Source organism: Fukomys damarensis, unplaced genomic scaffold (genome assembly GCF_012274545.1).
Source record: "Fukomys damarensis isolate Sample0158 unplaced genomic scaffold, DMR_v1.0_HiC HiC_scaffold_14, whole genome shotgun sequence".
Classification (NCBI taxonomy): Eukaryota; Metazoa; Chordata; class Mammalia; order Rodentia; family Bathyergidae; genus Fukomys; species Fukomys damarensis.
The window spans coordinates 53,480,127-53,505,210 of NW_022900926.1; positions in this window are offsets into that span (position 1 = coordinate 53,480,127).

Genomic DNA, 25,084 nt, shown 5'->3' on the forward strand with positions numbered 1-25,084 from the left:
AAAAGCACCATGAGTAGCACAGTTAAGAACAGAGCTATATCCCTGATACTGGTTTTATAAATTTATTAATTGCCCCTTAGACCTCGCACAAAGGAATGAAAGGGGAAGGAGTGATGAAGAATTTTTTTTTCTCATTATCTCTCACTCCTGGCTACATAGTGAGTTGGAGAAAATTTCATGTTGTATAGCTCTCTTCCAAGTCAGTGACTGAAGAATCACAACTATGCTGTGGTTTCCTGGCTCAGAAGACTCCACAGATATTAGAAAGAGGCAACATCTTTAATTCAGCAAGGTGGCAGGTGTTTTGCGGGGAGAGGAGGAGGGCTTATGGTTGTGGCTTTGTGTGTACAGTGAGAATTGCTCTTTGAAGCACATACCCATTTCAAAGTGAAAAACAGTCTTTGTGAAAAGTCTGTAGTAAGTTGTCTTCTAATAACAGTAGAAAATTATTTCCCCAGCATTTGGGACTTTAATGACCCCAGTGACATCTCCTCCCAGTTCACCAGGCCCCATCCCTCGTTCGGATTACAGACAGGTGATAGCATGTCTGGGCCTCATTATAGCAGGACTCCAGGGGGTGGGGAAAGAGCCTGTCTCCAGTCTATAATAATTGTGCCAGCTTTAAAAACTGTGTATTAGCCCCTTGTTCATCAAAGCTTATGTTTTGATGAAAATACATCATTCTTTCTTCATCATAGTTTTATTTCCAATGCTAGAAGGAAAGATTCTCCTGTGTCAGTACCTTGAGGGGACCAGCAATGTTAATAACAAATCTATCCAGCCCAGATTCTAAATGTTAATAGACTGACGGGCCTGAGGGGAGTCGTTGTCTGCTGGGGAAGTGGGCTGGCAGGAGCCCATCCAGCGTTGACTCATGCCTGAATCACAGCCAGGCTGGCAGGATGTTGTTTTGGGGAAGTTCGCAGGCCTGTCAAAAACCTGCTGTTGCCATTGGCTGATATTATGCAAGATTCCAAATGATATTTATTTATATTCTCCTCTGGGTTTGTTTTGTGGCTACCCCACCCCCTCCACTCTACACAAGCTTCAAGTGACCAAAAAAGAAAAAAAAATGTTTAACTAGGCCCACCTAAACTAAAAGGCACTTTGTCCCTAAGGTCCCTTCAGCAAGCAGATCAGAGCAGTGCCAAGCCCTTTGTTCACTTGCCTGAGGGGTGCAGTTGGGTGACAGACGGGGTCCAGTGATCAAGGGCGCACCCTAGTGTGACACCCTACTCTAGCAAGGAGCAATGCATAGCTTCCTTCAAGTGTATACCTTCCCACACTTGTAAACTATCTCTGTAACATTCAGGGGCTAACAGAATAACGTGTGATTTCCCTGGTGGAGTTGGGCCTAGGAATGGATGGATTTCCTTTGTTTCGGGTCTAACGGATGTTGGAGAGGGGGCAAGGTTGTGACTGTGCAGCTCTTGGGAGATTCAAGGAGACTTAAGTTTCTCTATCTCAGCTTCACCCACTCCTTGAATCTGTAGGAGTTTATCCATTAGAACCGAGGAAATTCTCCCCACTGTATCATAGAGCACTGATAAGTTCTTTTGCAAAAAGTTGGTAGGCAGAAAAAGTGTGAGTGAATTCATTTATAGGACTAATTTAAGACACAATTGAGAGGCACAGTGTTCTAATAGATGGAGCTCTGGCTGAGGAATTAAGAAACCTGAGTTCCATTCTTAGCTCTGATTATGGCTCAGCTCAGTAAAACTGAGGGGTAGCACTTTCCAGAAGAATTTGAATTCTAGAGACAGTCAATTCAGGACAAAATTAGATAGAAATACAGCCACAATCCCCATTATCTACGGCTTTCATTGTTCTGATAAAACCAAATTTAACTCTCCCTAAATTCTTAGGAAAGTCCTAATGATAAATGTTCTTTGAGTTGAGCCTCTAGGGGGAAAGACAGAATTGTTTAGCATTCTCTATGTAAGGGGGAGCTTTCTTTGGAACATTATTCAAAGCAAACCTGCGGTGTGGAGGAGGGGCTCTCCTCCCACACTGGTAATGGGGGAGATGCATGGGACCCTTTCAAGTCCTGCCTAGGGCACTGGACACAGCTGCACTGCTGCCTCCCTGGAAAAATGACCTTAGCCATTAGCCTGAGTCTTTGGTAGTTGTTTCCATCTAAATAGCACACTCTGGGCAGGTTTTAGACTTAGAAGACAAAACAATCAATGCCAAGTTTTACTACCTTTGCATTCACTGCAATTTTCTCTGGCCAAAGTTTGTTTGGAACACCAGCAACATAAAATGGAGGTTCATTTTAGGAAACTTTTCAGGCCACCACGATTACGTAAAAATAAATGTTAAATATAGTTATAACTACATTACATTACCAAGCTTAACCCTCAAAATAACAATCATTTAATGAATCAACACAGTGGCTTACATGTAAGTAACACAGTAATCTACATTCCATACAAAGAAGTCATTCCTTCTAAGAATCTCCTTTGACTCTCTTTTCCAATGTATTTTAATTTTTCAGTTGTCAAAATCTGCACTTCTGCTTGTCTTTATTGATGATAAACATTTTATTATATTGTACTGATACAATCATTCAGCAAATATTTCTTGATGCAACTGTGGGTCCTACATCTTGCTGAATGTTTAAGATACACATAAAAGTGTCTATTCCTGACCTTCAAGAGTGACAATTTAAGAAAGTAAAACAGACCAGTTAGGATAGGTTCACAGGTACTCTGATTGAGCCCCTTGGTTTCAGCGAGGGTACAAAGCCAGAAGAACCTGAGAAAGAGGTTAGCAAGGAGGAGATGAGGAATAAGAATTCTTTAGGTGGAGAAATTTCTCTAGGTGGAGAAATTTTCTTAAGAAAATTCAAAGTACAACACTGTATGAGGTGTGTGACAAATTTCAACATTTGGAGCCAAGATAGCAGGGAACAGATGAAGAGAACATGAGAAAGGAGAAGTAGGTGGAGATCAGATCTTGGAATGCCACTCATACTTTTCTGGATTTTTACCCTGTAGACAATGGGAAATTTTAAGAGCATTTTATCCAAGGAATGACATCATTCAATATGCAGAAGACACTGTGGTGCATGGGTAGATGTTGGGTTAGATATGGGTTAAGAGATTTATATTCCCATACAATCTAGTCTTCTAACAAAACCTATATTTTTGAGGAACCAACTGTTCCCTCTCCATACCTAATCCAAGGTAGCTGTATATGATGACTTGACTCTTTTCCTGACTCAGTCATATGACATGGTAAGAGCCAAATGGGCCCTGCCCTGAGATTTCCACTCAAGCAGCAAAAGAAGAGGCTGTCTCTTTCAGCTGAGATGGCAAAAGAAACATGCTGGAAGCCAGGAACTGAGCTGTCATCACCATCCACCAGTCTGGGAAGGAGCCACACAAAGAAAGAGTATAAGGATGAGTGATACAGAATTCATAATGTCATTTTATACCCTGCATGGACATTTCCTGAATCATCTGATTTCTTTTTTCTTTTTTTCATTAAGCTTATTGGTACATTTTAGGTATACAATATGATGACATCATCATTGTGAATTTCTATCTGTACACGATGTATCTTGGTTCTTATTCTTCCCCATTCTCCTGCCCTCCCTTCAACCCCTCCACCCCTCCCTATTCACAAAGACTTTGTTTCATTTTTTAGTTTTTCTCATATTTTTTCCATTCCCTTTTTTCATCTCCCCTACCCTTCTCACTTCCCCTTCATCTGATTTCTAAATTATAGAAGTTCATTTGAGTTTTCTGTCACTCTCAATGCAAATGTTCCTAATCAATGCAATGAGGCAGAAAGATCAGGTAAAAACAAACAAGCAAACAAAAACTTACTACAGTTGTCCAGATGACAACTAAGAGGCAGAACCAAGGCAGTATCAGAAGAATTGAAAAATAAGTGACATAAATAAAAGAAACTGAAGTAGACATTCAGTATTTAGTAATAGATTTAATATGAAGGTGGAAAGAGGAAGGTACCTAGGACAGTTCCCAGGTTCTGATTGTCATGGTTATGCCATTTACTAGCTGGAAGGATAGTTGAAAAATAGATTTGAAGAGGAGAATGAGTTTGATTGTTGATGTGTTGAATTAGGTCTTCTGGAACATCCAGATGGAGATGTACAGTAAGCAGTTGGATAATGATTCTGGAAGTCAGAAGAGAAGCCTGACAAGCTTAAGATCAGAAATCACAAATGTGGCTTGTAGATTTCTATACTTTATAACAACTATTAGAGACCTACAGAGCACAAGGTGGGAGCAATCAATGCATAGAACTCCAAAATAGCTGTTTCTAAAAAATGGTTCAATTTATGTTTTTGTTATAACAATTTTTATTTGTGCAAAATTGTTCTGAACATTGATGAATTTTTAGCATCTCTAGATTCTAGATACTTTAGTCAATGGGGCAACTAAAAATGCTCACATGTAATTCCAAGCCTTCTCATATAGGGGCAATTTGGTCTTCCATGTGCCATGTGAATTACTATGACCAATGTGTGGATCTGTGCACTAGCATACAGGCAGTCTTCGACCACTGTACCGTTCACACAAATATAGATGAAATGGCTTTTTTGTAAATAGAATTAATCTAACCTTGAAGAAGCTAGGGTGTTTCTATGCAGCATCCTCCTGGCTTTTCTTCCAGAATGCCCATCTTAGATCAATGCTCAGAAGTTCTATTTCATGTCATGTACTACCTGTTAAATGCAAAAATGACTGTATATATAAATGTGCATGTATTATGCTACAATACATGTCTGACTTTGTGTCTGTTTGTAGACAGTCTTCTATAATACAACTTAGCTGTGCCATTTCTAAGTTTGAAAAAATGTTGAATGTCAGTTAAAGATAACCAATATGGGTCAGGGATTTAGCTCAGCCACACAGCACCTACCTGGCAAGTGTGAGGTCCTGAGTTCAATTCCTGATATTAAAAAAAAAAAAAAAAAAAAGATAACCAGTATGGCAGTATGCTTAAAAAGTGAGATTCTAGCAAACACAAAATCACATTTATCGTCAGATGATCAGGTTTCCATGTACCCATGTGTGGGGAGGAGTGACATGTAATTGGGGGGTGAAAATCTCAGATGAATATAGAGAATATAAAAGACATTCCTGAACTGTGCTGTGATTGGCTCTTGATTCAATGAGTAATAGGTACCTCTCTGACTAATTCGAAAACCTTTATTTTTTTTGACAAGCTCTTTAATTTGCACAGTACTATGAATTAACTTGTATGTAAACATAGCAATTTGATGAATTAAATGCATTAAATAAAATACATAAAATGCATGCTATTTTATACACTTGATCTGGGAATAAGAAACTCTAGGAAATTAGCCTGTCTTTATCTTTTAAAACATAACCTGCAGGAGGTTGATTCTTCCTCACATTTCTATCAGAAAAGGAGAGAGCCCACAGAAAAACAAGAGTAGGAAAAGGAAAAGTAACAAAGGGCTAAGGGAAGAAGAAAGGGCATTGTCTCTCAGTGCCACATCTGGAGTATGGTTTTGGGGCCCAGAATCTGCACAAGACAAAGGAGATGAAGAAAAAGCTCCTGATCCAATATGCTTGTTAACAACCTAACATCTGGTCAACATTTCATGGCATCTTCATTTAATTTCCAAATCGAGTCACTTGTGTATGTGACTAGTTTACACTTTCCTTCCCAAATCATTGCCACGGAAACAGATGACAAGGTAAAACGAACTTGAAAATGTCTTCTTTCCACAAAACAATGCATGCGAAAATGTAAATGAAATATGAGAATACAGCTCATTGCATTTTCAAAATGAACTGCTCCATGAGCTCAACACAGGGTAAGACATAAAACATTGCCTCCCAGAAGCCTCACATCCACTCCCATCCCCAACTTCTTTTGAAGTAACCACTCATATGCCAATTTTTGCAGTTGATTCATCTTACTTATTTTGATGTTTAGATGGGTACCCTTTTGTGCCTGGATTATATTATTCACAATTATGTTTATCACATGCATCCATTTTATTGACATGTCAATCTTGGTGTGATAAGGTATTCAGCTGAGTTAACATATCACATAAATTTTCTTCTTTCTGCTGTTAAAGGACACTTGAATTGTTTCCAGTTTGGGGATTTGCAGTTAGCACTTCTAGAACATTCTGGTATATGTCATAGATATGTTTTGGTGCCAGCCCACATATATCCCATTCAATAGTAGAATTAGTGGGTGGTAAGACATACCCAGTCCTGCAGTAGTAGACAGAGTCAGTTTTCCAAAGCACTATTTCAGTGTATTCTCAGAGGTGTACAGGACACTATTGTGTGTCCTTACCAGCACATCTCAGGGTTTGTATTTTTAAGCTTACCTACTCTGAGAGGTTTTCTGTGGCTTTCACTTGCATTGTCCTGTAGACTAAGCACCTTTTCACATGTTTATTCATTGCTTAATGTTCTATATTATGAAGCATCTTTTAAAAAGTTTTTGCCTGTTTTTTTACTGATTTGTGTGCCTTTTTATTATTTATTTTTAGGTATTTTTTTCAGTGTACTTTGAATGAGTTATGCATCAATTATGTTTTGAAACTGACCTATGCATCCCTTTTATTCTCTGAATGGTGACTTTTTTTTCAGCTTTAATTGAGTTTATTGGTACATTTTAGGGATACAGTACAGTTACATTCATTGTTGGGATCTTGTACCTCTACATGGCAAGTCTTGATTCTCATTTTTTCCCCTTACCTCTGCCCTCCCTTCACCCCCTCCTCCCTTTCCCATCTACAAACACTTTATTTTCATCTTTTCATTCTCTCACATTATTTTTCTTTTCCCTTTTTACTCTTCCCCTACCCATCCCACCTTCCCTACACCTTTAGCTCCTTTCTTCCCATTTCTAAATGTCAGTAATCTTATTAGAATCTTATGCATTGTTGCAGATTATTCACACCAGGGAAACTATTCGGTATTTACACATGTGTGACTTATTTATTTCACTTAGGAGTATATCTTCAATATGTATCCATTTTCCTATGAATAAATCTATTTTCTCCTTCTTTACAGCTGAGTAATATTCCATTTTATAGAAAAACCACATCTTCTTTATCCTGTTTCAAACGGATGGGCAAATGGGCTGTTTCCAAGATTTAGCTATCACAAACTGTGCCGCTATAAACATGGGTGCACATACTTCTCTGTGATATGATTTTTTTAGTTCTTTTGGAAAGATACCCAGCAGAGGGATGGCTGGGTCAAATGGAACCTCCAGTCCAAGCTCTTTGAGGTATCTCCATATTGATTTCCATAGTGGTTGCACCAGTGCCATTCTTTGTGGAGTGAGGTGGAATCTCAGTGTTGTTTTCATCTGCATCTCTCGAATGACCAGTGATGTGGAACATTTTTTCATATATTTACTTGCTGCTTTTACTTCTTTGTCTGAGAAATGTCTGTTCATTTCGGATGCCCATTTTTGAAGTGGGTCTTTATATTTGGGGGGACTGATTGTTTTGAATTCTTTATATATCCTTGATAATAGTCCTTTGTCTGAGGAACAGCTGGTAAAAATTTTTTCCCACATTGTAGATTGTCTCTTAGTTCTGCTGATGGTTTCTTTTGAAGTACAGAAGCTTTTTAGTAAGATGAAATCCCAGTTGTTGATTCTATCTGCTAGTTCCCGTGATACTGAGGATTTGTTCATAAAGTCTTTTCCTATACCAATGTCTTCCAGAGTTCTGCCTAACTTACCTTCCAGCAAGTTTAATGTTTCTGTTTTAATATTTAGATCTTTAATCCACTTGGATTTTAATTTAGTGCATGGCGAAAGATAAGGGTCTAATTTTAATCTGTGGCAGGTTGACATCCAGTTTTTCCAACATGAATGGTGACTTTTAATAATAAAGTGTTCTTAATTTTAATGTTCAACTTTTTTTTTAGTTATGTTTGGTGATATATTTGTGCTATTTCAGTCATCTTTGCCTGTCCCAGTGTCATGAAGATAACACTCTATTTATTTCAAGAAGCTTTAGAGCTGTACTTTTCAAATTTTAATCAACAGTCCACCCATACTTAATTTTTGCATGTGATGTGAGGGCCAAATTTTTTTCCACTATGAATCTGACTTAAAACCAGTTGTTTAAAAAACCATTTTTCCTTCACAACATATAGTATCACTTTTGCTAACATACACGTGTTCTTTCAATCTTTCTGCTACCCCTTTGCAAGTTCTACATTGTCCTAGTTACTCTGGCTTAATCATAAGTTTTAACATTTGCAAATACATCTTCAATATTGTCAATGGCTACCTTTTGTGTTTCCAAGTAAATCTGAAAGTCAGCTTCTCAGTTTGGCAAAAAATTAACATGGTAGGATTTTAGTTTCCACATGACAAATCTACAGGTAATTAAGGGAAGGGAAGAACTATCATCTTAACTATAATAAACCCTCCAAGACATGAATATGGTATGTATCTCATTTATTTAGATAACAATTAGCTGATTATATCAAAACAGCTAGTAGAGAGAATTTGGAATGTTTCTCCCTAAAATAAAGAAACAGAGGACAGGGATTTAGCTCAGCGGTTTGGTGGCCTGCCTTGCAAGCGCAAGGACCCGAGTTCAATCCCTGGTGCCAAAAAGAAAAAACAAAACAAAACAAAGAAACAGTAAATGTCTGAGTTGATAGACATATCAATTATCCTGATCTGATCATTACACATTATATGTATATGTTGAAATTTCACACAGTATCTCATAAACATTTGTAATTGCTATGTGATAATTAAAAATAAAAATGATAAAATGATCAATAAGAAAACACATTTATGTCATCTTTAATGACTCAATGTTTCAAAATTTTCATTGTAAAAACTGAGTCTTTCTTGCACATTTTCATTAGTATATTCATAAGAATTTGTGTTTTATGCTATTATAAGTAATATTTTTAATTTTAATTTTCTTTTTTTGTTGTTCTGTAAATAGATTTTTACATGTTGATAATATATCTGGCAACATAATATTTGATTTTTATTACAAGTTTCTTAAATCTGATGAAATTTTTTATTGTTTTTATTTGCTAAGGGGTTTTTAAATGTTTAAATTTATCAAATTTTTGTCCCTATTATTATAATGATTTTATGGTTTTTCTCCTTTTTCCATGGCTATAGTTAAAGGTCATTGATCTTTGAGTATTAAACCATTCTTACATTCTTGAAATAAATCCAACTTAGTTGAGATTTGTCTTTTTTATTTACTGGTGGATGTGTTACTGTGTGATGAATTCAGCAGATAGATTCCAGGCTTTTGTACAAAGAACAATAAATTTCAACCCATACCTGATGGCAAGTGGAAAGCAGCTACATTTATTGCAGATTACAAGAGGGTATACTCAGGACAAGGTCATGCCAACAAAAATATGGCATGAACAGAAAAGTAGTACCAGGGTGACAGGAAAGCAAAAGCACTGCACATCGAACACATCCCACAGCAGATCCCCTCCTCCAGATAAATCAGGCTTTTGGAAGTTAAAGGATATGACCCTCAGCCCAGATGCCTTCCCTGAGTCTCTAGGTGTAATTGACAGGAATGATTGACAAGGTGTTGTGTCACCTCAGGAACTTTTAACATGAATGCATGTCCCAGAATTCACTCCGATCTTAATTACATGCATGAGATGTAGTGCCTATTCATACCTTAATAAGATTTGAGTAAGACAAAGGAGACTGAAGTAAAGCTAGGAGATTCAACACATGTGCCTAGACCATCAGATATTTCCTAGATTTTTATTATGTTATTCCTCATTCTCAGGACAATGGAAAGAAGGATAGTCCTAGGGTGCTGTTCAAAATTAAATGAGTGGAAGGAGGTGATTTCCTCAGCTCCACTGTTTCTAGCTATACTAGGTTAGTATTTTTTATCTAAGTTTATGAGAGAAAGCACAAGTTTTATCAAGTTCTGATGTAGAGGTAATATTCATTGTTCACAGGAATCAGCAGATTTCATCAACATTGTAATGGAAATTCCTTTGAAGGCAATGATTGTAATTGGAAAATCTTTTGCTGTAAAGTTACTTTGCTAACTCATTTTGGTTAAATGATTAAGTTAAATAGAGAGATATTTGAATATGAAATAGCAAGGAAAGTTTGAAAATTCAGAACCTCTGCTTAGATCCTGAAAGTAATAAAATAATGTTTGCTTCATTTGGGTCTTTCTATCATTTTATTATATAGTTCCAATATTGAAAAAATTTTGTAATTATTTGATTTTAATTTACAGAACCCACAAATCAATGGTTGCTTATATTGTTTAATTCCTGTAATACAGAACTCTAAAATTCTTAAAAATATTTTTTGAAATCAAGCTTTAAGTAAGAATGATGAAATAAAGTTAAATCTGTTATTTTTTTTTAAAGTTTGAAAGTATCCCCTAGAAAATTTACACAAGCTGGGAATTATTCTACCTTATATGTTTGATAGACTATACCCATGAAAACTTAAAGAACTAGAGATATTTTGTTAGTAGGTTTTTAATTCCATATTAAGGAATTTATAGTCTTAGAATTATTTAGTTGTCTCAGTAAGATGTGACTCTAGAAATTTGATGATTTCACTTGAATTTTCAAATATCTTGGCATAAAATTGCTAATAATATCCTTTTGTCCTTATAAACTATGTAAGATCTGTAGTGATATCTCCTTTTTATTCTTATATTTATTTGTTCCTATTCTCTTTTTTTCGTGCTTGGAAGTTATTGGATATGTTAGTCTTTTCAAAACTTTAACTTTTGTTACTTTTCAAATTTTTTCTCACAAATAAATATTTACAAAATAATTGTAAATGTTATACTCATAAAGAAAATGCAGAGCCAGAGGGTCTTCAAACTATAAGAATTAAACAGCAAAGCCAAAGGGAATTCTATGAAATTTTATTACATTTCCATTTCAGTAACTTTACTTTAAAATAGTAGGTACTCAGCTATTTTTAAAAGCTCACATTCACTTCTGTTCTCATACTAAATTCTGTTTCCTGCTCATACTGATGCCAAATATCCAATTAATGTAATGTTTGTATGTCAATTCATGCAGAAAAATAGGACTAGGTAAGATAACATTTATTTTTCTATTTCAATAATTTCTAATCTTTGTCATTTGCCTTCTACTATCTCTGGATTTAATCTGCTGTCATTTCTCTAAGCTAGACAATTAGATGAGTGATTTTAAAATGTCTGATTTTCAGTTGAACTACTTTGTCCATTTATCTTAAATGCAACTATTGATCTATTAGAGCCTATGCATAAAATCTTAAGCATTTATTTTCATTTTATCTCATTTGTTTTATATTTATTTATATTTCTTGCCTTCTTTTGTATTATTTAAGCATTATTACAACATTTTTAATCCTCACTTATTCTCTTAATTTTTTTCTTTAATTATTATTGTAGTAGTTATCCCAGAAATACAACACCCCTGCTCACTTACTAGAATCTAAAATAAATGAAAATTTTCACTACATTGTCAGAAAAAAATTAAAGCTTGAAATACTTTAAATTGATTACACCCACTTCTGTACTTTTGTTTTATTGTTAGCAGGAAGTTTTCTACACATATTGAAAGTCTATAAAGATATATTATTGTTTTTGCTTTTGAAAAATATTAGCCCAAAGTAAAAAATAAAAATTGCTGGAGATATTATGTGGTACAAAGACCCTGGGTTCAACTGTCAGTACCAGAAAAAAAAATTCAACATTTAACTACATTTATCAATATTCTCATTCATTCTTTTGTTATTAATTCCTTTTTATACTGTTTTTTTATTTGAGGGCATATTTTTTTTCTGTGTGAGAAGTTGATTTAGTATTTTTTGGCATCAATATGCTTGTAAAATTTCTATTAGTGTTTGTCTTAGATATGCTTTTATTTTATTTCATAAAATATGCTCACTGGATAGAAAATTCTACGTTGGCACTTTTTTATTTTGTACTTATGAAGATGTAAGTTTTTCCAACTTTTTTTGAGAACTTTTTCACTAGTTGCTTTTTCTCTTTTGGAGATAATGTATAGTGGTACTGCAGTTCACAAACAATTTGTTCCACAAATTTGGAAAAAATTGCTATATTTGTGTTTGTGTCACCCAATATAGAGTTTACAAACAAACAAACAAAAAAATGTTGCCAAACACTTCTGTTTGTTAACCAAATTGTTTGCAAACAAAAGCATTCCTGAACCAAGTTACCACTGTATAATCCCAAGGCTCAGGATAACTCTGTAACCCTTTTACCCTATGACTGCTTTAAAGATTTTTTTCTTTCATCTTTAGTTTTCACAGTTTTACTATCATTGGTCTTGTTGTAGTTTTCTTTGTATTCCTGGTTGAGGTCTCTAGTGTTTCTGATTGTATAACAATGTTTGTACTTTCATCAGTTTGAGAAAATTATTGTGCAACCTCTTCAAAGGTTCTCTCTCTCTCTCTCTCTCTCTCTCTCTCTCTTTCTCTCTGTCTCTCTCTCTCCTTTTCTTCTGGGATTCCAATTACACATATGTTATGCATTTCATGTTTCATCTTTTTCTCTCCCTTTGCTTAGTTTATATATTTTTATTATCTCTCCCAATTTTAACTGTATCCCCCTGAAAGAGCTCTTTATTATAGCTATAAAACATTTCAGTTCTCAACTTTCTACCTTATCCTTTTTTTGTACACTCCCATCACTTGGTGAAATTTTTGATCTTGTAATGTTCTTTCTTAGACATATTAATCAGAATTCTTAACAGAAAATGTATTACTAATTAAATAGCTTGGACACCCACAAATCTATATCTATTGTCTGTATTTCTTCTTGTTCTATTCCTTAATATGACAGTTTCTAAATGAATGCCAAACAAAAATGTGATGGGAATATTGCAGTCACAATATTATCTTCCTCCAAATCACTGTTGCTTTCTTCAATGGCTCAGCCTCCTTATCCCTTAAGATGTATCCAACTAAAAGCCTAGAGTATTTACCTACTACTACGTTTTTGGCAGTTATTAGATTCTAATTTTTATCTCCGTGTTGTAAAACCGCTTTGCAGACTTTATAGCGTTTTTTTGTTCAACTGCATAGTATCTCAGTTGCCCATTTAACAACTAGAAAAATCCTCAAGGGGAAGGCTGGTGCCAAATGTGAGCTTTCCCTGCTTTTTCAATGGGATCTTGACCCTTCAACACCTGACTGCTTTACCAGGCCCACAGGAAAATTTGTCAGTTCCTTCTGTGAAATTATCTATAACTCTGTTTAGCCCCTCAGTTTCTTTCTCTATTCCAAGAATTGAAAACATGTCCCTAGAGGAAAAGCAGCACATAGAATATTCATTTTACCACAGTAAAATTCTATTCCCTGTTAGATCTCTCAAGTCCTGGCTATCTTGCAGCTGCCAATCCCTTCGAATAACAATTTTTGTTCTTATTATTCTTTTGGCATTCCTAGTTGCTGTCAGTGAAACTTTTGGTCTTTTATAAGCCATGCCATATAATGATTCTAGTTATAAACTAGAATCAAAGTCCTCACTTTCATGAAATATTTTTAATTGTATAACCTTTGTTTGTTCCCATGTTGTCATGGTGTAGATCATCAGTGTCTCTATAAGTGTCATATGTTCAGAGAAGTGAGGCTTTTAAAACGTGATTGGATTATGGGGTTCTGTAGTCATTCAGTAGATTCATTCACAGGTGAGGTCAGTGGTGAAATGTGCTCCTGGGAGGTGAAGCCTGGTCCAAAGAATCGGGTCATCAGAGGCACGACATGCACACACACACACACACACACACACTTTTGTCACTTCTAACTCTAACTTGGTGTTGTCTTCCCAGAGGACTTGAACTGGCACATACTCACATAAATTCTATTCTTCTAGATACACTTCTTAACTTATTAATAATGGCTGAAATAGTATTAAAATATTTGGTGGGCTACCACACTGTTACAGTTTCCATCTAGATGTCCCCCAATACCCTTATGCTCTTATAGCTGGGGTTTAGGAAGGTGATTAAATCATGAGAGAAATAAAGCTTTTACGAGTCTGGGTCTGATCCAAAGAGAGGAGTCACTGGGGGCATGATCTGGAAGCCTGTAACTCCCTTGGCTCCTATTCTCACTTTCTCTGCTTCTTAGTGACCATGACATGACCAACTTTCCCCTGTGAAAGGCCCTTCCTCTCTGTGTCTGCCCTGGAGCCAGCCACCTACAGATCAAAACTTCTGAAATACGTGCTCAAAAATAAATCTCTTCATTAATTTGCTGATATTAGATATTGAGTCTCAGAGATAAGACAATGACTAAGACATCTACCAGCTTCTGTCATTTATAATGTGATATTTATCTCATTTCCCTGAGAACTCAATAGTGGTCACTCGAAATATCAATATCTTTTCTCTATATAATGTTGTGCTTTTTGTTGTTAATGTTGTTGTTTTTGTAAGGAATAAACATATTTATCACTAACATTCTTATCTTTATTTTTAAGACAACCTTACCACACTATAAACTTTGCTTTAATTTTCTCCTCAGAAAAAAAGCCCTAGGAGTTCCACAAAACAAAACCATCATACAAACCCTAACATCAAGCAGGTTGTGTTTATTTCTTGTTTCTTTGTTTTTGCCATCTTTCTTGTACTTTTGTCATCCTAGGATTTAAGTTATAGCCATGTTTCTGAACAAATTTAATATACTTTTGGTTGGGCAATGTGAGTGGCTTTAAAAATCTAAGTATTGCTTTTTCCTATTGTGCGGCAACACCTGGCTGACTCTGGGCTCCTTTCTTCTTTTGTACCTGATGTGAATTGCACAGTAAAGGCAGTAGGGGGTGTGGCTAAAAAAGGAGCATAGAACAAATACACTAATGGCAAATTTGAGAAAAAGACACTCCAGGAAGCAGCTTGAAGAGAATATGACACCAGTCAACTATCACAAAGCAGATCATTTCCCAAGGACTGACATTTCCCCCAAAAGTTTGGCCAAGGAGAGGTCTCAATGGCTTGTGAGATGCTCATAATGGCTTCCCAGTTCTCTTCCATTACCCATGCTAAAATAACTCTCATTTCTGCAAACACTATTCTCAATAGTTCTTCTAAAACACACAGACAGAAACCAGGCCAAACAGTTTCATTATCATTATGTGGCAAAGAGGAAAACCAGGTTTCTTACTAAAATGCCTGCTCTTAGGCAGTCATGAGCACAAATGGAACAATGACAGAACTGAACAGAAGGTGACATGATTCTAACACATCCTGAATCTCCAGGCTTGCCAATCCCTTTCATAACTTCATGGCCAAAATGCACTGCTGAATAATTTTTAAAAAATAGCTGGGCTTTCACAGCTCAACTGAGATGAGCTTTCACCCATTCATAGTATCTAACACCAAGACCATAATTTGGATTGGCTTACATGGATCAGCAACTTCCTCATTTCTTGACATGAACTCCACACTGAAGTCTACTGAATTATATGTGGTGAAGTGTGCAATAAAATACAAGAACATCACACTCAAATGTGAAGATGAAAAATATAACTGATAAGCTGAGGATTTCAAAATAAATAATTGAAGTATCACAAAGAGATGAAGATTATGGAAGGGATTTGCATTCAAAAGACAAGCACAGTTTAAAGCTTGCTAACACATTTTCCCAATCCAAAAAGGGCAATACATCAGAAATACTCAAACCACCAAAAATGAGAAGATATTGGGGCAATTTTGTAATCTCAATTATAATAAACTCTTTCTTTTTTAACCTTACATCCTCTGTGAATGAGTCAATGTCTCATTCCTTTAAAGACCAGTAGGAAATTCATGGTTGAGCTAGATAAGAAAAATGTGCAATATTGCCTGCTGTGGTTTGCCACTGGAGTTTAGCAAAGCTGGGAAGATTGTATGTCAGGAAATATTCCTGACCAAACTGTGAAGTAACCCTACATAATGCCTTCCTACCGTCTCTTTCAAAGTTCTGCCTGGTGAGAAACCCAGAAGTTCTAACTCCAGGGAACCAATTCTATGTGCTCTTCTTACTCTCTACTTCCTGTCATTCTTGACCTGCTGAGGTGTTAATTCTACCAAGCTGTCAGAATAGAGCATGACATTTTGGTCTCCAAATCTTGGCTCAACTTCTTTCCTTCCTGGAATTCCCTCCTGCCCTTCTCCATCTGTTCAATTTCTACCTATCTTTAAAGGTACATATTGGACAGAATGTTTTTGCTTATAGCTAAAATCTTGTCATGCCAAGGATGTGGCAAAGCCTGCCCCTCACCACAGGTTACCCAGGTGGGAACTTTGCCACCTTTGGGAAGGGCCATTACACACATACTTGGTACTCGCTGGAAAAAGCCATGTTGTCCCAGCCCAGGTTCCAAGAAACATCTGCACCACCATCCTCCTATCTGTGGCCCTAGACTCCTCAAGGCAACGAATCCTCTGACCAATGCCTGACACTGCAAAAGACACCAGAGACTTTTAGATCCCATGGCTGCTGCAAATGCCTTTGTAGACAAAACCACAAAGGAGGCAGCCAATCTCCCCCTCCACAACTCCCAGTGTCAATATTCTGCTCTTTCATGCCTCACCCCAGCCTATTCCCCTTCCAAATGCCAACAATGTCAGGATCTTTCTACCAAAGGTGGATAGTTCCTGAGTCGGGGAAAGTTCCTCTTTCCCATTTCACAGGCCAACACCATTCTTTCATCCTTTCATGACAATTTTCACACAGGCTACAAACCTCTAACCCAACTGCTGGAGCCTCTTATCTACTTTCCCTCCTGGAAAACCTTCCTCAAAGCCATCACCATTCAATGCTCTGTTTGCCATGAGACCACATCTCAGAGCTTCCTGAGGCCGTCTTCTTCTCCTACCCATCAAGCTCAGGCTTTTCCCCAATTCAGGAGTGGCAAATTGATTTCAGTCTTATGCCTTGAATATAGAAGCTGAAATGCTCCATGGTCTGAGTCAGTACCTTCACGGGTGGGTGGAGGCCTTTCCCACCAGCTCAGAGAAGGCCTCAGCCATTATTAAGTCCTTTAATCCAATTGTCTTTTGCCCCAGGGTTGCAATAATTTCTTATGCTCACATTCATCCTTGCCCTAACTTGGTTCTCCTCCTCCTCTTTGGGCCACACCTCCTCATAGTTCTCTCAGGATTCCTCCAAAAATCAAGTTAAACCTTCACCAGTCAATGCAACAAATGACTTCCCTGACTCCCTCATACTGCCCCATCCCCCAGTAACTCTCATTTAAGATGTGCACATAACCCACAAATCCTGCCTGAAGCAGCCAGGAGAAACAACACCCACCTCCCCTACTTTCTTTTTCCTTTCATAATAACAAAGAGACAGGACATATCATGCCCAAGGACGTGGCATAGTCTGGCCAGCACCACTCCAACCCAGCTTCCCCAAGAGGGAAACTTTGCCACTCACTGTAAAAGCTGTTACAGGAAAACTTAATGCTGTCAAGAAAAACCCATCACGTCCCAGCCCTCATTTCCAAGAAACATCTGCATCACCTCCCGGGCTGAAGAGCACAGACTACCCTGTCTTTATCCTCAGACTCCTCGAGGCAACAAATCCTCTGACCAATGCCTGGCAACCACCTAGTAACCACTTCTCTGTTTAAGTCTATGCTTTCCCCCATTCTACACTGGTTCTGTTCAGAGCTGGTTTGCCTCTGCTAAATAAAGCAGCTTCGTTTATTCACCCAAGACAGGTGGTTTCTCTACTCTATGTGTCTTAAAAGATGGGGAGGGGAGGAGGGGGTGAAGGGAGGGCAGCGCTAAGGGGAAAAAATGAGAACCAAGACTTGTCATGTAGAGGTACAAGATCCCAACAATGAATGTAACTGTACTGTATCTAAAATGTACTTGGGGAGGGGAGGAGGGGGTGAAGGGAGGGCAGCGCTAAGGGGAAAAAATGAGAACCAAGACTTGTCATGTAGAGGTACAAGATCCCAACAATGAATGTAACTGTACTGTATCCCTAAAATGTACCAATAAACTCAATTAAAGCTGGAAACAAACAAAAAAAATTCACTTCAGCTTAAGCCAAAATGGCATTTGTTGAACGTTGATACCCAAACTAAATTCAGAGTAGAATCTAAGTGGCCACAGAAAGTATGGAGCCAGGCTTCCAAATAATGTCAAGCCCTGATGTCACCTGATACTCTTGTTGGCTCAGCTTCATTCCCACCAAGTTTTCCTCATAATGATGGAAACAACATTTTGAGCTCAACTCTCTGCTACTTTGCCAACAGAAGGGATCTGCCTCCTTCCGTTAGTTTTTAAATCCCATGGAAAGATAATGAAAGGCCTATGTTAGGCCACATACCCATATTTACGCATGTGGGAACAGACAAATAAGATGTGCTAGTCCCAGTAGAATGCAACAAAAAGAATTCTGTAAAAGAATTTTTTAAAACCATAGAGGTTTTACAAGAAGAAAAGATGTAATGTTAGGCCAATAAATGTGTGTCGTCCCATACCAAGGCTTAGTTTTGTCTTTGTTCAAATTAAGAACTTCACAAATTTAGACAAGTCACTTTGACTTTTTCTACCTCAGTCATCTATAAAATCAAGACATTGAGTTAAATTATCATTAAGGACCCTTTTAAGTCTAGGGCTATATGTCTTTCAAAGTCCTTCAAGGCTTTCCTGGATATTTTATGTTACACTTTCTCTTTTCTCAATCTTAGCATTATGGATATCATGTTTATATGATGAAAATGTTTACATTGGACTTTGTAATTATCTTTAATTAACTAACTGGAGTGCCAGTTTACAATATTGAAAGTGTCAAATAGGTCTAAAAAAGAAGATCTGGGAGCAAGTTGTTGAGTAATAATGAATTATTTACTCAGAGATGCTATGGAGGGAATAGGGGTTAACTAAGAATACCAAGAAAAAGTTACATTATAAATCACTGCTATGCAAAGGAAAAAAGAGAAAGAAAGAAATTCCTGTTACAATCACCAGATAAGACAACAATTTGAGCCCAGGTGCTATAGTAAATCTCTTCCCAAATCATCACCACAGCATAATGTGTGGGATAGGAATATAGGATAGATTACACCTCAGTCATGGAAAAATGAAATTGAATTTTCTGTGAGCTACAAACCTCAAGGAGTTTTAGCTAGATATATTGAAGATAGAAACAGAATTGTGAAATATATTATTCTTTTGGAACACATTTTCACAATTTCAGCCAATAATCTTCAGTAGTTGCTAGTGAATAATTTATATGATGATGGACAAGCTGGTGAAAGCTAATAAGAGAGGCTTCTTAATTTGACAAGTTTTTCTGGCAGGTAGCAGATAATAGAGTGAAGATGCAGGTAGATGTTCTTTCCAAAGTATTTGAAATGAAGACTAAGATGAATTGAAAATTAGATGCAACAAGCTGTACCCAATGCACTAGCATCACTAACAGAGAAGCTATGCAGAGATGAATTTTATCTTGGAAAATGCAGAGAAAATGAAAATGAAGCTGAAACACACACACACACACACACACACACACACACACACACACAATGGCTATTGAGGGTAATGATTCATATTAGGAAAGAGGTAACTAATGCTCACAAGAATCCACCAGAAAAAAGTACAAAACAATTATTAAAGATATTTTTAAAAGCAAACTTAATCAACAGGAGGGAAGGCTAATTAAAAGATGAAGAATTCCTGTGTGCCAAGGAAATCACGTTCTGGTAGTTACTGAACAAAAGAAAAAAGTATTCTGCAATTGTCAGCACAAACATTAACAAGAAAACTGAAAAAATGTTCTCTTTTATCAAATTTCTTTTCAGTCACATAAGACAGACAAAATTTTGTGATATTAAAAGGAAAATGTTGTGGCCAAGAATTCTACACCCAAATCTATATTTGAGTAGAAATAAACATAGAAAGCAGAGATGTTTTACAATACACAAGAACCAAAATGTTATAATATGCAATTGAAAGAATATATAAAAACAAAGTAAAGTCTAAACTTATAACATGATATATACATGCAAATATTACATATCATTTTAAAACAAAAGTATAGAGTCTAAGTATACTAATTTAACATTAAAATATCAATAACAATAAAATGGAAAGAAATTTTAAAGTTCACCAAAATCAAGCTGAGAGAAGAAGGAAAGCGGCAATCAAACTTATCAAACACTAGTATATTTAAATTAGAAAGAGGCATTATCTATAAATTATAAATCAATAAATAAAGTGAAATATATTCACATGCACAGATATGCATATACATACAAAGGATGTAATGGACAATTTAGTGCAAATAAGTTCAAATACTTAGATGTAATGGACTTTTTTTTCAGAAAAAATACAACTTTGCAAATTGACAAGAAAAGAAATAGAAAGTATAAATTTTTATATATTTATTGAAGAATTTATAATTTAAAACTTTCCTACAAAGCACTTGACAAAATTCAATGCTAATTTACAACAAAATTTTAATGCACTGGAAAGAAAAGTATAGTTCTTTACTATAATTACATGCATCTTTTTTTTAACCTCCCACTCTCTCACTACATAGTTCATCTTGGCCTTGAACTCACTATGTAGCCCAGGCTGGTCCCAAACACACAGCAATCCTCCTGCCTCAGCCTTCCAAGTGCTGAGATTACAGGTGTGCACCACATACCCAGTGCTTAAATGCATCTTAAAAGAAAATAAAAATCATTTATAATGGTGAAAATTGAAAACCTTCTCCTTAAATCAGATGATATGCATAAGAACTAGGAGCTCATTTTAGATAAATGTAAATGACTTAAACTTTAAGAAAACTATTCTAAGCTTGTATTAGAAAATAAATTCTAAGCAGTTTGTTTTTACAAAAAACTCAAAATTATACTGAAGCTTTACTTTTTAAAATAATATTTTATTTTTTAATTTTTATTAGTATATATTTCCACTATGTAATGATTACATCCATTGCAGGGACTTGGTTCATATATATAGCACATCTTAATTTTTTTTTATATCTCTTTCCCTTCCCTCCCATCTCAGTCCCTCCATCTCTTGGTTCCCTCCCCATTTGCAAAAGACCTGTCTCCATTTGCTATTATCTATCTTTTATTTCACTCTTTAATTTATTTATATTTTAGGTTCCTTTTATTAGAGAAACCATGTAATATTTAAGATTGTGTATCTGATTTATTTCACTTAACATTATGGCCTCAAGGATCATCCATTTTCCTACAAATGACTCAAATTTATCCTTTCTAGCAAAGTAATACTCAACTGTGTATAAATATCATATTTTCTTTATTCATTCATCTTTTGATGGGCATACAGGCCACTTCCAAGATTTAGCTATTATGAAGTGTGCTGCAATAAACATGAATATGCATGTATCGTTGAAATATGTTGTCATTAACTTTTTCAGGAAGACATACAGAAGGGGAATAGCTGGGTCAAATGGAGTTTCTGTTTTTAGTTTTTTAAGGAATCTCCACAGTGACTTCCATTGTGATTGCACAGTTTGCATTCCCAACAATGCAGAAGGGCTCCTTTTTCCCCTCAGCCTCTCCACCCTTGTTATTAGTTGATTTCCTAATGATAGCCATTTTTCTGGAGTAAGATAAAATCTCAGTGTTGTTTTAATTTGAATTCCTCCAATGGCCAGCAATGTTGAACATTATTTCTTGTACTTATTGGTCATTTGTACTTTTTCTGAGAAGTAAAAAAATAAGACCCATTCATTAAGGCAAGGACATAATGACTCCCCTGAGTGATTTTGCTATCCTCAGGGCTGCCTTCTTGTCCTTAGAAGCAAGGGCCCTCATCTCAGTTCCAATAGGCCAGACAGCAGAGCCTTGGGAATGTGGCCACTTGGAGACATAGTGGTAGCACTGTTTCTGTCCTGCAAAGCCATGAGGTGGAATTGTTGCCCTAGTGGGTCTCAGAGACAGAACATTACCAAGAAAGATGATTCTTATTTATTTATTTAGGTTGTAGTGGGCATTAAATTCAGGGCCTTTGCACTGATCCCCTTTTTATTCTTTTTTATTTGTTTATTTATTTTTATCTTGAGACAGGGTCTCATTAAATCAATAAGTTGCCCAGGCTAGGCTTAAACTTGTGATCTTCCTGCCTCAGCCTCCCTGAGTGTTGGGCTTACATGAGTATACAATATGTCCTGCCCAGAGGATGATTCTTCATCCTTAATATGGACTCATATTTGCCTTTGCTGTGGTTTGCTGGGGTTTTCTCCATCTTTGAGTGTAATGTCTAACCTGTGATAATCCCATCATCCCATTGCTGTTCTTTGGAAGCACACAGCTCATCTGGTTCCACAGGTTCAAAGTCATTTAAAGAATTTTACCTCAGGATATCTCATATCTCATCCATATTCTTACTTAGATGCAATTACAGATCTTAGAGTTGATGGTGGAAAGAGATAAGACTTTTGCAGCTGTTGAGATGGAATGAAGGTATTTGCTGTGAGAGAAGGATATAAGCTGTGAGAGGCTAAGGCTGGGCTATTAATGAACAGAATATTTGGTGCCACCACCCCACCAAATTCACATACATTTTGGAGCTCTGTCCCCTAATATGACAGCTTTTGGAGGGTGAGGCCTTTGGGAAATTAGGTTAGATAATAAGGTCATGAGAATAAGGTCCCATGACGAGACTATAAAATTTTCCAGATATATTTGTCTTATATCAGGCAAAGACAAAGAAAAAGCAAAGGAAGAAACTAATACTAGACAATGTTGATTTCAAGCCAAAGACATTGAATTTGCTAAAATAGAATTATTTTATACTGAGCATCTCCATATGAAATATGTAAGATGCACCAAAATATGTATGTATAGGCAATATACATATATGTGCTATATGTAACAAAAATATGCAAAATAAAACCTTTTGTAAAGGAGATTGTCAGAGGCAATTATAATAGAAGCTTTTATATGTTATGTTCAATCTCTGACAGGTTAAGTAGATAATAAATAAGGACATGGAGCTTTAAACAATTTAAACAGTAACCCTGAATTAATAGATACATAAATGTTCTCTGGAAAATGGCTTTTTTAATTTTTTATTTTTAATTGATAAGTAATAATTTTATATATTATATATTTGTGGCCTAAAATATGATAGTTACATATATATTTTATTATACAATAATTAAATCAAACGAATTAACAACTCATCACTTCAGATACTTATTTTTTTGTGGTGAAAACTCTTAAAACCTATCGTTTTAGTAATTCTGAAATGCACAACACATTATTTTATGCTTCCTTTTTAATTATTTAGGGATGGCTTATAAAAATTGATTACAAATTTAACTTCTAAATTCAAACAGTACACGTTGTATGACGCTCCTAAATCAGGCAGGGCACTATGTCCACAGCCAGCAACGAAGACTTGAGCCAAAACTTTCAAACAACCAGAACATTCTTTAAAATGTTGCCCTACATAACTATTGAGTTAATGAGGACAACAATTAAGATCACAGTCTGTTTTTAAAATAAGAAATTGAGGCTGGGCGTAGTGGCGCATGCCTGTAATTCCAGCACTCTGGAGGTTGAGGCAGGAGGATCACTGTGAATTCAAGACCAGCCTGGACTACATAGTGAGTTCCAGGTCAGTCTCAACTACAGTGAGACCCTGTCTCAAAAAGAAAAAAATAAATAAAATAAAATAAGAAATTGAGTACTCCACCTTTCAGCATTTAGGGGACGAGAACAAGAATTTTACTTAGCATTTTTAAAACAATGAATTAAAAGAAATTTTTCTGAATTTTCTTTTTTTAAAAAAAAAAACTGAGTCTTTCTGATCAAGTTCATTTAGCTGATGAGATTGAGACACCATCATCTATTTTTCTCCGATAAAAGCTGAAAAATGTATCATCCCCAACAACCTACCTTAAGTTCTGCCCTCATTTCTGCTATTGGGCTGTAAAACCAGCCTGCAAAAGAGCAGGTGTGTGCCCAGGGGCTAGAATTTCTCTCCCTGATAACACCACCCCCTGCTCATCATATCTCTCCTCAGATGGATTTCTTCGCTACTCAGAAATTTGAGACCAACACCTGCATTTTAGAAATGAAGCACTTAAAGGGAACTGTCAGGGTGATGGCAGGTCGGTCAGGAGAAGGGGGAGTGCTGTCTGCAGCAAGTTCCACGCTGCTTCTACTGGCTTAACCTGAGTGTGGGGGTTGCCAACAGTCCACAGAGTGCCCCTCTGGCTGGAGAGTGATAATGTATGAGGGGCAGAGGAAAAGACAGAGCATCAGGCTGGACACCTCTGATAGCTGGGGAAGTCAGCTGTGGTGTTCGGCCACCCATTGACAAACACAACAACCCTGTAATGAAGTTCAGTTAAGTACAATGATAAGCAAGTTTCATCTGTACCATTTCAAAGGAGGGGTTTAAAAATCTAAATCTGAGGGACTGTTTTACATGCCACTGAAAGCAATAATCTCAGTATCAGACCAGGCCAAATTTCCTCTGCACAATTTAGAAATGAGAGAATGCTTTGCCTCTGGAATATCTAATATCTCCACACTTGCCCGAAGTGTGTAAAAAGCAGGCCACCTGGTCCTATTGCCATAGAGATCAGAGCAAGTGGGCCTCTGAATCCAAAGAGCTTCCAGATCAACTGCTGTTTCCCTTCAAGGGACATCTGAGCACCATTACCTGGAGGGGGAATGAGGTTCTGGTGTGACTGGGATTTGCAAAGTGGAAGTCTGAGCACATGCCTTAAAACCTTGAAACTTTGGGTCAAAATATAGGGGAAAAATACTACAATATTAAAATAGTGATCACATAATTTGGATATTTAACGGTAAGTATAGTGGTGCTGTAACGAGCTACAGTTTGCAAAGTGCTTCTAAATATGAGAATGTGAATGAAACTCAGTGCCCCTTTATTAGAGGAAGGGGAGAAACTGCCTTTCCAGAACTCTTCAGTTTCCTGCTCAAATCCTATGACCCAGATTTTATGCTTTCAAATTTTATAACTTGATACTGCTTAAAAATAAAACCAAACAAAATATAATTTCACATTTAATACTCTTGCTTCTTAGCAAACTCTTTCCCACTTACTAATTAAATATGCCATTGGTAAATAGTAATACATTATGCATT